This window comes from Peromyscus maniculatus, chromosome 20, assembly GCF_049852395.1.
Source record: "Peromyscus maniculatus bairdii isolate BWxNUB_F1_BW_parent chromosome 20, HU_Pman_BW_mat_3.1, whole genome shotgun sequence".
Lineage (NCBI taxonomy): Eukaryota > Metazoa > Chordata > Mammalia > Rodentia > Cricetidae > Peromyscus > Peromyscus maniculatus.
Genome location: NC_134871.1, coordinates 41602466 through 41616773, shown reverse-complemented (window position 1 = coordinate 41616773; position 14308 = coordinate 41602466). Strand labels below are relative to the sequence as shown.

At 43.5% G+C, this 14308-nt stretch overlaps 1 pseudogene; it reads left to right on the top strand.

Annotated features, from left to right (window-relative positions):
• The first annotated feature begins 4081 nt into the window (after positions 1-4081).
• On the top strand, positions 4082-4920 carry LOC143269672 (transcription initiation factor TFIID subunit 8 pseudogene; annotated as a pseudogene).
• The last annotated feature ends 9388 nt before the right edge of the window (positions 4921-14308 follow it).

Below are 14308 nucleotides of genomic sequence, written 5' to 3'. Positions count from 1 at the left end.
TTTTGAGGTTTCTTCTTTGCACCTTTTTTAATGGAAGTATTTTGCTTTTTATTGTCCCCCTTAGTCTCCTCTGTCTTGCTGTCATCCTTTGGCACCTCGGTACTATTTTTGGATTTGCTTTCCATCTTTTTTTTTTTTCTTTTTTGTCACTGGTTCCTCGTTCACAGGCTCATCTGACGGATGGGCTTCAGCATCTACCTTTCTTTTGTTCTTCTTGGCTTTACTGACTTTTTCTTTATTATTTCCTATATGTACATCTATGTGTTTCATCTCTGCTGCCTTAGTCTCCGTCGCGGATTTCCAAGTTCTGGTAGTTACCTGGACCACTGAGGCATTGGCACAAGACTTCTTCTCTTTTGAAACATCTTTTTTCTCTAGATATTAGGATAGCTACACCAGCTTGTTTCTTAGGTCCATTTGCTTGGAAAGCCTTTTCCCAGCCCTTTACTCGGAGGTAGTGTCTGTCTTTGAAGTTAAGGTGTGTTTCTTGTATGCAGCAGATGGATGGGTTCTGTTTTCTTATCCATTCTGTTAGCCTATGTCCTTTTATAGGTGAGTTGAGACTATTGATATTGATGGATATTAATGACCAGTGATTGTTAATTCCTGTTATTTTTTGTGGTTGTATTGTGTTGTCCTTCTGTGGTGTATGTTGGTGTGGGATTATCTATTGCTTGATTTTTCATGGATGTGTTTAGCTTCTGGGTTGAATTTTCCCTTCTAGTGCTTTCTGTAGGGCTGGGTTTGTGGACAGGTATTGATTAAATCTGGTTTTATCCTGGAATATTTTGTTTACTCCGCCTATGGTGATTGAGAGTTTTGCTGGGTATAATAGTCTGGGTTGGCATCCGTGGTCTCTTAGTGTCTGCATGAGATTTGTCCATGATCTTCTAACTTTCATAGTCTCTATTGAGTAGTCTGGTGTTATTCTGATGGGTTTGCCTTTATATGTTACTTGGTCTTTTTCCTTTGCGGCCCTTAATATTTTTTCTTTATTCTGTGTGTTTAGTGTTTTGATTATTATGTGGCGAGGGGACTTTTTTTTTTTTTTTGGATCCAGCCTATTCGGTGTTCTGTAAGCTTCTTGTATCTTCATAGGTATTTCTTTCTTTAGGTTAGGAGAGTTTTCTTCTATGATTTTGTTGAATATATTTTTTGTGCCTTTGAGTTGGTATTCTTCACCTTCTTCTATCCCAATTATTCTTAGGTTTGGTGTTTTCATGGTGTCCCAAATTTCCTGGACGTTTTGTGTTACAACTTTTTTGTCTTTAGTGTTTTCTTTGACTGACGAATCTATTTTCTCTATCGTGTCTTCAGTGTCAGAGATTCTCTGTTCCATCTCTTGCAATCGGTTGGTTATGCTTGTTTCTATAGTTCCTGTTCGTTTAGTCAGGATTTCTATTTCCAGCATTCCCTCAGCATGTGTTTTCTTTATTGTCTCAAATTCATTTTTCAGATCTTGGAATGTTTCTTTCATCTGTTTAATTGCTTTTTCTTGGCTTGATTTGATTTCTTCCCATTTTTTGTTCGTTTTTTCTTCCATTTCTTTAAGGGAGTTTTTTATTTCCTCTTTAATGGAGTTTTTCATTTCCTCTTTAAGGGAAGTTTTTATTTCCTCTTTAAGAGAGTTTTTCATTTCCTCTTTAAGGAAAGTTTTTATTTCCTCTTTGAGGGAATGTTTTATTTTTTCTTTAAGGGCCTCTGTCATCTTCTTAAAGTCATTTTTAGGGTTGATTTCTTCTGTTTCTTCTGTCATGGTATGTTTAGGTCTTGCAGGTGTAGAATCACTAGGTTCTGATGTTGCCATATAGGTCTTTATGTTGTTGCCTGTATTTTTGCACTGGCGTCTACTCATCTTTTCCTCTGTGCGGTGCAGGTGGTGTCTGTGTCTGAGAGTGCCTCTCTTGTTCTAATTTTTAGTCTTGGTTTAGTAGGGGTTCTTGGTTAAATTGGTGCTATTGGGCTGTTTCTTCAGGGACAGCTGATTTCAGGCCCACCTGCATCTGCTTGTCTCTGCCACTGGGCCTGTATGTCCCTGTCAGCTGCCACTGGGTCTGTCTGCCTCTGCGGGCTGCCACTGGGCCTGTATGTCTCTGCGGGCTGCCACTGGGCCTGTATGTCCCTGTCGGCCGCTGCCACCGGGCCCGTCCACCTCCGCAGGTCGCCGCCGCGGACCCACCTGCGTCCACCTATCTCCGCCGCGTGGCCTGTCTACTTCTGTGGGCCCCCGCCAGACCTGAATGTCTCCACCAGCTGCCGCTGGGCCTGAATGACCCTGTCGGCCACCGCAGGGCCCGTCCACCTCCGTCTGCTTATCTATGCCGCCGGGCCTGTCCACCTCTGTGGGTCGCCGCTGGGCCTGAATGTTTCCACCACCTCCGCTGGGCCCGTCCACCTCCGCTGGCCGCTGCCACAGGCCTACCTGCATCTGCTTGTCTCCGCCATCTTGAATCGCCTGCCGTGCACTCGCTCCATGTTTTTTATTTAATAAGACCATTTAGAAATTCATCTACAAATGTTCAGATCAATGACTGTCTACCATGTTGTGGTTTCCCAGCTCGGCCATGTTCTCTGCTCAGCTCCCTGCAGCAACTCTCACAGCACTGCACACCAAACTGCTGGCGCCTACAAAGCATTTATAACTTAGGGTCTGAACTTCATTCCACCAGTCTATTGGTGCACTTCATTTTCTTTGGAATAAAATGATGTCTAAAAATCAATATAGAGACATTTTTACATACCTATATAAATGAAGAGGAAAATTGTGGTTTCTTAAATTGATAAGGATTAAGAATATTTTATTATAAATAATATATTTTTAAAAACCATTTTTTTGACTCAAGTTAATCTGTTTTCCTTTGTGCCAGAACAGGAATAGAAGGCATCATGCTACTGGGAAGCTTCCTAACTCCCTTCCTTGGTTTGGTGGAGTTGAAAACTGTAGGGTTATAAATTCACTCCCTCTCTTTTTGTGATTTAGTTTTTCAAAAGTCTTTTTTTCTTTCCTGTCTTCTCAATATGGAAATTACAAATCAAAGGGCTTTTTCTTTAATGTAAAATGTAATTATTTAAAAAAATAAAAAATAAACTACATGTCTGTCTTTGTTTCAAAAAAAAATTCCAGTTCAGAAGCTCATGGTCCTCAGCAATTGTAGAGTTGTTCTGACTTCTGAGTCCTCATTCCCCAAGGAGGCAGAAGGCCATCCTGCTGGGAGAGTTAGCCTGCAAAGCAGCAGAGTTTTGTCATCTCTTGAACAGAGTTGGAGCCCCTAGAAACAAGTGCCAGCTTGCTGCAGATTCAGGAACAGAGAGCTGGGGCTTTCCTTGGGTCCCTCTGGAAACTTGAGCTTCTCCCTAGCACAACACAGTACTTTCCAAATCCTCAAGATAAGGTCTTTATTGCCTTCACATTCCCAATAAATTGTGTGCCCTAAGAAAACTTATCTGGGTTCAGAGAACAGAACTGCAACTAGATTAGACAGAGCTCAGTAAATGGTGACACCCAGGCCTTTAATCCTATCACTTTGGAGGCAGAGGTCAAGGCCACACAGGGTACAGTCAGGCATGATGAGACACACCTTTAATCCCAGCACTTGAGATCACAAGTCTTGTTTGGGAAAGACACTCCCCTTGAATCCCAGGAAGTGACTTGAGGCAGCAGAGAGGCATATAAGCATCACGACCAAGAACTAGAGGCAGTTCAGCTGAGATCCATTCAGGTTAGGACTCAGAATCGTTCACTGTCTGATGCTTCATGGAAATAGGATTCAATCAGAAGTTGAGAGGTGAGGTTAGCTGTGGCTTGTCCAATTCCTCTGAACTCTCAGTCCTTCACTCAAATATCTGGATTCCAATTTTTTATTTTTTGTTTTATTTTTTGAAATAGAGTTTTTCTGTGTAGATTGGCACATTTTCAGGAGCCCACTCTGTAGCCCAGGTGGCCTCAAACTCACAGAGATCAGCCTGACTCTTCCTTAGGCGTGTGGCAGGCACCACCTCCTGGCCCTTTTTAGATTCCTTTTACAGGGCAGTAGAGGAGAGCAAGATGGCCCACAAGGTGGCTGGGCCTGGTGGCCCCAGAATGAGATCAGGAGGCAAAGAGTCCACTAACCCTGCTGATAACTATCATCTGGCCTGGAGGAGGACTCTACAAGTGGTTGTGAGTTCCTTGCTGACAGAGGCAGGATTTGAGAGCGCTGAGAAAGCATCTGTGGAAACATTGACAGAGATGCTGCAAGCTACATCTCAGAAGTCAGGAGAAGTGCCAAGTCTTACTGCGAGCACTCAGCCAGGACCCAGCCCACACTGTCGGATGTCCTGGTCACACTGGTTGAAATGGGCTTCAATGTGGGCACTCTTCCTGCTTATGCAAAACGGTCTCAGAGGATGGTCATCACTGCACCTCTGGTGACCAATCAACCAGTGACAGCCAAGGCCCTCACTGCAGGGCACAGCAGACCCCACTCACCACACATCCCCAGGCATTTTCCTAAGTTTCCAGATCCCCACACCTACATCAAAACTCCCACATACCTTGAACCAGTATCTGACTACCAGGTCCTGAGAGAGAAGGCTGCATCTCAGAGGAGAGATGTGGAGCGAGCTCTCACCCACTTCATGGCCAAGACAGGCAAGACCCAGAGTCTTTTCAAGGAGGATGTCCACACTTTCCCCTTGATTGCTGCCAGACCTTTCACCATCCCCTACCACACAGCCTTGCTTCACCCTGAGCTGCAGATCCAGCAGATGGAGGAGACAGACACAGAGAACGTCACTCTTCCTATCAGTTCCAAGAATTCTAGAGCTGAGAAGGAGAACCCCTCCTTGTCTGGCAGCTGGAACAGAGAGGGGAGCATCATGGATAACCAATATCTGCAGCCTGTGAAGAAGCCCAAGATCTGCAGGAAGTCCCTCTGCTGAGCTGAGATGGAAACTGCACTCGAGGGGGAAGATACTGCTTTCCTGGGGTGGGGGGTTGAAATCAGAGAGAAGAGGACAGTGAGTTCCTTTTGGCCCTGCCCTTTCTGGATCATTTTAGGAGCAGCCTTTTATGAAGACAACCTGTTATAACTACAGACCAGTGACTTCCTTGATTAAATCACAGGACTTGATTCCTTTGAAACCTGAAGGGTCAGGGAAGGTGGCATGAAGAAAAGGGCCAGCCGCCCTCTGCCCTGCTGGGAAGACTACTGCCAAGTGCATCTTCCAGGCCTGGATCCCACTGTTTCAACCACAAGGATCATGACATGGATTTATGAGCCCACACCCTCATTCCCACTTTCTCTGGACCGGGGCCCCAAGTTCCCTGCTGAGGTGATGACTTTGTATCTCTCATCATGTTAGGCACAAGCCTGTACTGCAAATTTGATCTGTGGCTGGCAGGAGAGAAGTGTCTGTATGTTAATAAAGGTGACAACAGCCATCAGAGCAGCCTTCACCCTTGGACTAGCATTTGATTAGAGCTGACAGCAGAGGGGAACATCCCCCTTGGAACATGGGCCTTGGAGCAACCTTCAGGAACTTCTGGGATCAATGGTCTGACCAGAACCTGCAATATAGTTAGTTCTCTCAGGATTTGGTAGAGAAGCCATAGATTATAAGCACCAGGATGATGGCTTAGTAGGGGATGGGGTGGGACTTGTTTTGAAGGCTAGGCTTAGCTGAGAAATCTAACTGGTCCTGGAAAGCCACATTCTCACTCACTGGAGGGAGTCTGCTGAGAGGGTCCTGCTCAATCCATGCATTTGTCAAGAAGCAAGTGACAATCGGCCTGTCCCACTCCCTGGAGAGAAATGCCATCCCTCACTTTCCCCACTAATCATGAATCCTGCCTCAGGGAAGATACTGGCAAGCTGGCTGGTCTTGAGAAGAGGGATTTAAAAACCAAACCCAAGGAAGAGTGGTGGGCACAGGTGGAAACTGACATACAGAGCATCAGTCCTTCCTTGGATTGGAATGCTGAGCCAGTGTTGAATTTCTCTCTCCACACTCCACCTTGGCAGCGGCTTCTCCTCTTTCTCACTTCACTCCCTCACCCCACCCCCGTGTTTGTTTTGGAGACAGGGTCTCGCTCTGTAGCCCAGGCTAAGCCAGAAGTCACTGTGTATCCCAGGCTCAGTGATTCTCCTGCCTTGTGCTATGATTACAGGGGTGAGCCATCAAGCCTGTCTTCCAGTAATCAGGCAAGGAGGCTCTGCCTTCCTTGCTGCTCTCTGGAGACTTTGATCCCTTGCCTGGGGGAAAACAGCTCTGTGGCTGGAACTGAAGGAAGGACTAGGAATGGTGAGAAAGTGAGTTTCCTTGGCCCTGGACCAGACAGGGGTGTTCTCATGGAGACTCAGAACTTCCAGGTCAGAACAGGAAGAATGTCTGTGGATTTGGAGAACGTCTGATATACTTGGCAACTCAGGACCCATTCAATTGAAATCCAGTCTCCATGTCAGGCACACCTTGCTGTCCCCAGTGCTTCTAGTCAGCACGTCTGTATTTCTGCACCATTATCATGGTCTGAAGCCCACACCTCTTGAACATGTTGTGTGAGGTGGGAGTGGGAGGGGCCTGCTGCTGCTGCCCCTGACCTTGTAACTGCACCACTGTGATTACTCTTAGAGAGGTGCTGGACAGGGACCTGAATCTTGTTATCTTGACATATATAATTCTCAATGTATATCTATATATTTCTAGTTTTAATTAGTTTGGAGAGTCTTCTTAGAGGGAATAATAAAATGTGATTTATGAAAAAAAGACTCGTGTTACAGAGAGGGTACTTTCTTTCTAATTTATTTTCTCACTCCCTTCTTCCTCTTACCACAAGTACAAAAAAAGGACACATGGCCTGAAAGGATAGAATGTGGCATGGTGCTATGTCAGGTCTGTAAGGCTAAAAGAACTGATCCTAGGAGGGCATAGGCATTGTCCAGTTTTCAATGTCAGAAGAATACCATAGAACGACGAGACTGGGAACAGTGAGTCAATTGGATGCTGGGTGTCAATTTAACTGGCCTCCCCTAAAGCAATTCATACAGCGGGCTTTCCCCATTAAACCTAGACTTTCAATTCTTTTTCTGTTTTGTTTTTGAGACAGTTTCTCTCTGTAAGGTTTGGAGCCTGTCCTGTAACTCATTCTATAGACCAAGCTGGCCTCTAACTCAGAAATCTGTTTGGTTATGTCTCCCAAGCGCTGGGTTTAAAGGCATGTACCCACACCACCACCCAGCATTCTTAATTTGGTTTGATTTAGAGTACTGCACCAGGGGAAGGGTGGAATGGCTTAATATCATTGTATAGAAACCTTTCAGCTTGCAACTTAGCACATACACCACAAGCTCCATCGCAACAGTCCACCATACCACATCAGGCACAGCCTGACTGGTATCACACCAATAAATCATTATGATGAGGCATTGAGACCAAAGCCAAATATGGATGAGGAAAGACCAGAGAATTGCAAGCACTAGGTATAGATTGAGCTGTCATTCCATCAGGCTGAGAGTTGTGCCTAGATCGAGAACCCCATAGAGACCTCTACATACAAGCATAGTGAAATATAAAATTAAGGCTTTAATTCAGGATCTTTGAGAGCAATACAAGCCTAGGCAGGGACTTTGTCCAACACATCCAATGCAGTGGAGGCTGGATGAAGTACCCGGCCTGAATTGTGCACAGCTTTTAAAGGCTAAACCCACATGATTACAATAGCAAGGGATTTCCATATATGTACATTTTTGATTGGCTTCTTTCTAGGGACTTTCCAAATATCTTGGTTTAATCTTACCTATAAAAGTGTGATTGCCCATCACCTTTACTCATTAGCTGCCCTCAGGTAGGGACATTCTGTGGTTAAACAATCACCATGAAGACCATGATTGGGACATTCCATGGCCACACAGTCATCATCACATGATTGTTATTCTGTCAAAATAGAGGAGCTTGCGTTACACATTACCCCTTCTCATGAGCCTAATGGAAGCCAATCATTGGTTTTGGGTAGTTAGCTAGTAAGAATCTCTCTCTAATAATGGCCATGTATAGTTGGCCAACTTGTCTCTATGCCAGGGAGTTTCCTTTTGACCCAGCATTTCAACCATTTCTGAACAGGGAACATGGGATGATGTATTCTCTTCTGTAACTGTTTGAGCTGGCATTGGGGCACCATTTTCAGCCCCCCCCCAAAAAAGCTGAAAGATAGGTCAACGGCTGGGCAATGGGGCATTTGTCAGAAGCATGTGGCTCTCTGACCCTGTAGAGTCAGGGAACAATCAGGTTGGCTGGGCTGATCCACATCAGCTTTCAGCAAGTCCAGAGCTCACAATCATCTGGAGCAGTGGAATCCACAGCTGAAACTTGGAGGAGTCTGCCAACCAAGTATAAATCTGTTGAGACAAACTTAAACTAGGAATAGAAGTTAAAATTTAAGAACTTATTTGGAATTCTTAGGCCCATATCCTTAGTAATTGGAAAGAGCAGGAATCCCAAGACCAGGAGAGAGAGAAAATACCATCCTTAGGAATAAGCTGTACATATCTGGGGTCTTTCTGATCTGTCTGGAGTGGATCCAAGTTTTGTGACTCTTTTAACTCTCTGAGGCCTACACAAAATATCTTCTAGGCCGGGCGGTGGTGGCGCACGCCTTTAATCCCAGCACTCGGGAGGCAGAGCCAGGCGGATCTCCGTGAGTTCGAGGCCAGCCTGGGCTACCAAGTGAGCTCCAGGAAAGGCGCAAAGCTACGCAGAGAAACCCTGTCTCGAAAAACCAAAAAAAAAAAAAAAAATATCTTCTAAAAGAACATAAAGATTTTAGATACATTAGTATATCCTATCTGTCCTGAAATCCATATCATATCAAAGCAGGTAATAGGTATCTGTAAAACATCAGGAGTGGACTCATACCTCTGAGTTCCAATAAGAACAACAGATTTGGATTAAAGTGGGTGCATTTTCTTTCTGTCCAGAGAACCAGGTATTAATTGGGCAGAGATTTGTGGCCTGATGAGAAGCACTTTTAGATTTCTATTTAGATGAAAACTAAAATAAATCTAAAATGTTGAGCTTGTGGCTGAACAGTCAGTAGTCATTGCTCTATCAGCTTATCAGAATTCATTAAAAGTTAAGCTCTAAACTGTTATATCATAGAACAGGAAAGCAATCTGAAACATTTTTTTGTCTTAAATCATTTTTTTAGATCCTTCAGCTTAGCTTTCATATTCTTATACCCTTCTTAGATTTTTATTTGAACCTTTATGACTTATTTAACTTTTATATATTAGAACATTTTCTTAAAAATGAGCTAACAATGTGGCTATAGTCTTGTAGAAGGATCTAGTTGTCTGATGCTGTCAAGCTGACAAGTCATAGCTACCCTAGCCATCAGTACTATCAGAGATCTGAGAAGGATACTTTGTATCTGAGTACAGACTAAGCAGCTTCCAATCCTATAAAGGACAGGGACCAGTCCATACCCAGGTCACCATAGTGTTGGACACACCATTCAGAACAGTATAGATCTTCATTTGCCATCAGTCTCATAAGGCAGAGGGTTTTTTTCCCTGTGTAATAGGGACAAGGAAGACTGGCTTTACTTTGGAACAGCAAAATGGTGCAATGAATTTCAGTGTCCTGCTTCTTGTTCACAGTCTGGCCTTGGTCCTGGCAGCAGGCAGAGCATTGGGGCATCTTGCCCTGTTGTCAGTGTTGTAGTAATACAGGCAGAGACACTGTGGTGCCTTGACCAAAATCTTCCTTGGAGATCTTGGGTCACTACTGGGATCTGGAAATCTGTATGATATAATAAACTTTTTGATCAATGTTTACATGCCATATTCTGCATATCTTTGAAGTATGAGGACTGTCTAGGTATATCTGAATAGACAAACTTTGTTTCTAGTTACTTGTTTTAAGCTCAACCCTGAAAACATTTGCTAAGGACTGAGTAAAGTTCTAATCCCTGTAATTAATTACATCAGTACTTAGCATGACTACAATTAAAAAACTTGATTATTTATGACTGACTATTTACTTATGTTCTCTAACAGTCTACAATTAGTAGTCTTAAAAACAATGATTTTAAATTGAAGCTCTTCTAGCATCAAATACATGTTCAGTAAAGAAACCAAAACAAAATATCAATATAAAACATATAGGTTGAACAGAACAAACTTAGCAAATACAAGGAGCCTAGACAACATTTTTAAGCCTGAATGTACCTTGGGTAAGGAGAAACATTCTCCAAGTCACTGGCTCCCAACTTTTTCTATGTTATTTCATAACTTCAGTTTTGTCATTGTTATGAAACTCAATGCAAACATCTGACATAGTTTGTTCTCTTGCTGAATCACAAGAAATGAACATTCTAGTTTTCTGGTTAGTATTTGGTGCTTATGGCTGTGACTCTAATTTTTAGTCTTTTAATTTAAGTCCAAATATTATCAATACAGAGCATTTTATGAACTGAAAATATCCCATAGCCTTATAAACTTAAATATTTAAAAAACTGTTCTTCTCAAATGACATTCTGCAATGTCAACAATAAAGTACCTTCTTTTTCTTGCAAGCTTAGGTCATTTTTTGACCCTACCCTCAGCAGCATAGACATAGCTTCCCTTCTAGATTTCAGCCTGTTCCATTTCATCGTGGCTGGTGCTTCTGGAAATAATCACCTGGCACTGACATTTCCAAAACTGTTAAGGTCCACCATTGCAACTGGGCTCTTTGGAACTGTAGCTCTGCCGTACATTACACACCTCAGCTGTTTCCTAGGATTCTTTTGTGTCTTTCAAACTATTATCATTTTATATTATATAGGTAAATCTTAAATTAGAAAGTTTAGCTGCCAGAGCAAGGTAAATTCCTTTGTATAAAAGCATTGATGTTTAGCTTTATTTATCAAATACCTTATTTATTAAACATATGTTGTCATCTACTTAAATTCTCTAAAAGCTTGGTGTTGAACACTTGGTAAAGACATAAGTACTTAGGTGTAAATCTCTAAGTTAGCTTTTGTTAACCTGAATGGATCTTTATAACCTTAATAAGAGATGTCTGCCCATGAGGTTACCAGCCAAGATGGAGGAAAGCCACATAGTTGCTGTTTAAAGCATGTTTTTCTGAACAATAATTACTTGCACACATACTCACAGTTGGATCCAAGTTACACACACATACATACAATTAAAGCTAACTTACACTTAAACATATTAATTAAATACATGTCACATACATGTCCACATATACACACACACACACACACACACACACACATATATATATATATATATATATATATATATATATATCCATCTTTAACATAAGCAAAACAGAATCAACAGCTATTTTTAAAAGGAAAACCAACCAGAATTAATTTTTAAATTCAATATTTGCAGATACAGAAACCACAACATAGTTCACATCATACCCCTTCTGACTTTCTACAACCTTCCATGTACCCTCAGTCTGTTACTTTGATCCCTCAGTCATTTACTCCAGACAAGTTTCACTTTTCCTTTACTTTTTTAAACATACCAACTTTTACCAAAATCCTTCTTGTGATTTCCCTCAGTAGTCTAGAATATATTGTATTGATGTAACCAACCGTCTTATTAAATAAGAAACACAGAAACAATGTAAAAGAGAAAGCCGAGAGGTCAGAGCTCAGAGCTAAAATCTCACACTTCCACCTGCGGTGGCCCAGCTTCCCGAAAGAGGGCTACTTCCTGTCTGTACGTCTTTTTTATAGTATTATTGATCTGCCTTCTCATTGGTTGTAAACCCAAACACGAGACCGCCTCGTCACTGTCTGAATGTACAGCTCCCTAGGTCTTAAAGGCATATGTCTCCAATGCTGGCTGTATCCCTGAACACACAGAGATCTATGGGATTAAAGGCGTGTGCCACCACCGCCACACTCTGTATATGGCTCTAATAGCTCTGACCCCCGGGCAACTTTATTTATTAACATACAATCAAAATCACATTTCAGTACAATTAGAATACCATCACAATATTGTAAAGCTACAATATTTTGAACAAGAACAGAAATGCATGTATATACCATAACAAGAATAACTCTAGATTTGTACCACAGCACTGTACCACAGACAAGAAACTGTTGGTTATCCTTATAACATAGGTGCAGTAGCTTAGCAACCAGAGGCAGTGGCATTCCATTCCACACTTGGAGCCAAACCTTGATCAGGTTTTAGCACCAGGGCGTGTCTTGAAAGCCCCACCCATCAGCAAGGGAGACAAAGAGGATGGTGAAAGCAAGCACCATGGGGACAGAAGATTGATGCTAACCTCCGATTTTCAAGTACTCGAGAGAGGCACACTGGAAGGTACTCCCTGTTCCTGGCTGGGCCCATAGACCTGTAGGCCACTCCTCAGTTGTGACCCTGGGGGGGGGCAGTTACTTCTCTACCAGCCCCTGCCTGGTTCAGTGTAGCTAGAGTTTTCCTGCTTTGCCCACAGTCAGGACAAATCTTTGTCACCCGCCAGTCCCACAGCCGCTCAGACCCAACCAAGTAAACACAGAGACTTATATTGCTTACAAACTGTATGGCCGTGGCAGGCTTCTTGCTAACTGTTCTTTTATCTTAAATTAACCATTTCCATAAATCTATACCTTGCCACGTGGCTGGTGGCTTACCGGCGTCTTCACATGCTGCTGGTCATGGCGGCGGCTGCAGTGTCTCTCCGCCTCAGCCTTCCGCTTCCCCTAATTCTCCTCTCTCCTTGTCCCACCTACTTCCTGCCTGGCCACTGGCCAAACAGTGTTTTATTTATTGACCAATCAGAGCAATTTGACATACAGACCGTCCCACAGCAGTTCAGGCACACTTTGAGCTCCTTAAGGCCCCTGTACTTCCCCAACTCTGTCCCTCCGGCTCTCCACACAAGGTACAGCCTGAACTTGCTGGCCATGTCAGGGCCCCAGAGTGCTCAAGGTCTGTCCCAGTGCCCAGTGCAAAGTCCAAAGGGATTCGAAGGCCTCCAGAGTCATTCTGCAGGTTCACAGCATCCACTCCCCTTTATCTAGTCACTACTGATCTTGGTAGGCAACACAGGTCTTCCAGAACCTGAAGGAATATCACAAGGCCAGTGCAAAGCAAGACAGAGTCGGCAAGGACACCTCCTTCTCAGTCTGTCACTTGAGGATTATGCTGCATAGAGGAGGCAGTGGCCATTTTTAGTAACTTGAACACAGACCCTGGCAGGGAGGTATGAACATATGGGCAGAAAGAACATGCCTGCAGTCCTCAGAGCCAAGGGGACACAGATTGGAGAGTAGGATTAAACACTCCTCAGAGTTCTCAGGTCACTTGTCAAATACAGGGGTCAAGACAATGACAGAAAGGTAGGGAAGCAGATAAAGGACTCATTCCCAGAAACCAACAGGACAAGACATGTCACAAGCATGATTTAGAGCCAGTGCCTTTAGACACATCCTCAGATAAGCTAAAAGAGAGACGAAGAGAGTTCAGATGGCACAAAAATGCTGATAGGAAGACTTCCTAGCATAGGACAAGAGCATCTCTGAAAGGTTACTCTACCCTTTGTTTGTTCCCCCGACATCTGTAGGGTCAAATTGAGCACCAAGAATGGCCACCACATCTGGAATCACTTCTGCTATAAGCCTATATAAAGGGCAGGAAAGGGAGCTTTGTTTCTTTGCCTTTCTGCTTTCAACCTGGTAGCAAAGTTCGTTCCTTCACTGGCATATGACCCATATTCACTCATAAGAGGATATGAGGAATAAATTATAGGATAACCAACCTACAATCCACAGCCCCCAGAGAGCATAGAGAGCAAAAGGGCTCAAAGAAGGATGCATGGATTTCTCTGGGAAGGGAGGTAGAAGAGATGTCCAGAGTCAATTGGCAGCAGTGGAGGGAGGTATTGAGGGGATGGGACCTTGAGGGAGAAATTTGGGCAGACTGGGTACAGGAGGCAGTTTGGGGTGAGACAGAGGACTAGGAAGAAATCTGGAGCCAAGGAAACTCCTAGGAATCCACAGTGATGACCCCAGCTAAAATCCCTAGCCATAGTGGAGAGGGTACCTGAACTGGCCATCTACTGTAATCATTTTGGTGACCACCCTAATTGTCATCAGAGACTTTATCCAGTAACTGATGGAAGCAGATGCAGAGATCACAGCCAAGCTCTGGGAGTCCTTAGGAAAGAGACAGGGGATTTGTATCAGCAGCTGGGGTGCAGTTGGGTCAGGGAAAAGTCATGACAGGAAGCCTCAGAAACATCTAACCTGAACTCATGGGAGTCCATGGACTCTGGACCAACAGTTAGGGAGCCTACATGG